The following is a 2,145-nucleotide window of genomic DNA, read 5'->3' as shown; positions in this document are numbered from 1 at the left end:
TGTGTGTGTGTGTGTGTGTGTGTGTGTGTGTGTGTGTGTGTGTCTTGTGTCCAGGTGCATGCAGGGTAAAGAAAGAATGTGGAGGGCAGTGGGGTGCGGTTCTTAAACACCACCGTTATCTGTGTGCCTGTATATGGCAAGTCATTTGTCCCTGGGTCGGGGGAGCACAGACAGGCAGGGCCTCTCTTCAGTTCCTGCCCAGGACCTACAAGAGGCGGCACCTCGAACCTTAGTCTCCACCACGTACCCCAGCTGCTGGAGCCAGGGCAGTGGCCAGGCATCAGGCGGGGAACACAGCAGCAGGACAGCAGAGACCAGCCCCGACCTCAGTGCCCACGGGGCCATGGGACTGCCCTTTCCCCACCAAACCAACCCTGGGTGACCCTTTCACGGCCCAACAAGCAGCCGAGAGCTCCGTGCATGTTGGCACCCACCATGCCGGAGCCTCACCTACTGTCCAGTACCTGCCTGTCCATGGGAGAGAGTGGCTCTTTGTCCTCCTGCCCGGTCACTGCGCTCCTAGCGGGCAAGGCTGAGCCTCTGCCCCTACTCTGCTAGGGCTCAGCCGCAGCCTGGCACACTGGACACTCGGCAAATGTTTGTCATGTGCACGGGACCCACTTCCCAAGGACACAGGTAGACGTAAGTCTTACAAGGATCAGAGCAGAGCTCCCTGCCAGGCCACAGGGCCAGCTCTGTTCTCAACCAGACCTGGGGATTATCCCCTTCTGACCAGGGGGTAGCATCATGGGGGAGGCAAGGCCAAGGCACAGAGGCCGTGGTGCCAAGTGGTCCCGAGCTAGATGGCCCCCGTCCTTTCATGAGCTGAGGAAGGCCCCGCCCATCTGACACTCCTTGGCAGGTCCATCTCTCTGCAGAGCGTCTTCCTCCTCCAAAGAGGTGTCCTGAACCCTCCGATTCCCCTCTTTCCCCAGGGGCCACAAAGAGTGGCAGGGACCACAGACTTAGCCCACGGGTAAGCGCTAATTCCAGGGACAATTTCCAAGCCCCGCCTGCATCTTGTGGCCGCTGGGCCAGGCTGAGCTGCGTTCCACACTGCGACAGTGAAACCATGAGGATTTCATCCCGATGTTGGTTCGGGGTCTCAACCCAGACTGACCCTGATGATGGCTGAGCCCCAGCCCAGATCGGATGCTGAGCCCTGCCGCTGGTCCCACTCTGAGCCCTGCTCCAGGTCATATACTGCGCCCCGATCCTGGTTACACACGGAGCCCCGACCCCAGTCACAGACCAAGGCTGGACCTTTATTTAAAACCAGGTCATTAATGTATAATGACTACCACCAGTTATTTCTAGAATCTGGGCCCTGGCTTGACCATCTCTTCAACGTCAGGCCCGGGGACTGGGCCAAGCACCCCAACTCCCCTATTCAGAGGATGAGCTGTCCAGAGCTCAGTCTGCTCCTCCCCTGACCTGGTGACATGGGGGAGCAGTGACTGCTGCCCCCTGCCAACCCCGACCCCCACCCAAACACGGGTAGCCCAAGCATCACTGATTTTTGCAGCCGCCGTGATAAATGGCATTGTCGGCAACGTGACATCTTTCTAATCTGCTGCAAGACAGATGGGTCCCTGGGTCCGGGCGTCCTCTGGAGAGCCCGCCATGGCCAGCCTTGTCGGGGTGGGCAGAACCCCACAGGCACAGCGGCCAGGGCCCGAGTCGGCGAGGGGGACAGGGGGACTCCAGACTCCGAATCAGGGACAGATTTTCCACAGAGCCCCTTTTCAAAGTGGTTCGGTGTAACTGGGTTGTTGCTGTTGTTGTTGTTTTTCGGTGGGGAAGGGGTTGCCTTTGTTTTATTTTTAGATATTCTAAAGATATTCTCAGCTCCTTTCTGTCCAAAGTGAAACCATCAATTCGATTTCCATTTTCAATCAAAACCTGAATATTATACAAATGTGTACCGAATGAGCCACAGACCCTGGGTTGTCGGCGGCCATGCTTTCCTGTCCCCCACCCCCTCCTTGGGGGCAGCGGCTGGAGAACAGTCTGCCTCTGCCATGGGGTCTCCGGGCTCTTCATGGGGTCTCCCCGCCTCTGCCCCTCCCTCCTTGTTCTCCTGTCCCTCCTAGCCTGAGAACTCTCCTCCCTCTCCCTGCTCCCTTGAGCTGCCACAGCAAGGAT

Source organism: Echinops telfairi, unplaced genomic scaffold (genome assembly GCF_000313985.2).
Source record: "Echinops telfairi isolate 266 unplaced genomic scaffold, ASM31398v2 ScPeMD7_7475;HRSCAF=8513, whole genome shotgun sequence".
NCBI lineage: Eukaryota > Metazoa > Chordata > Mammalia > Afrosoricida > Tenrecidae > Echinops > Echinops telfairi.
The sequence above is the reverse complement of the archived record's forward strand: the minus strand, read 5'-3'. Positions refer to the sequence as shown.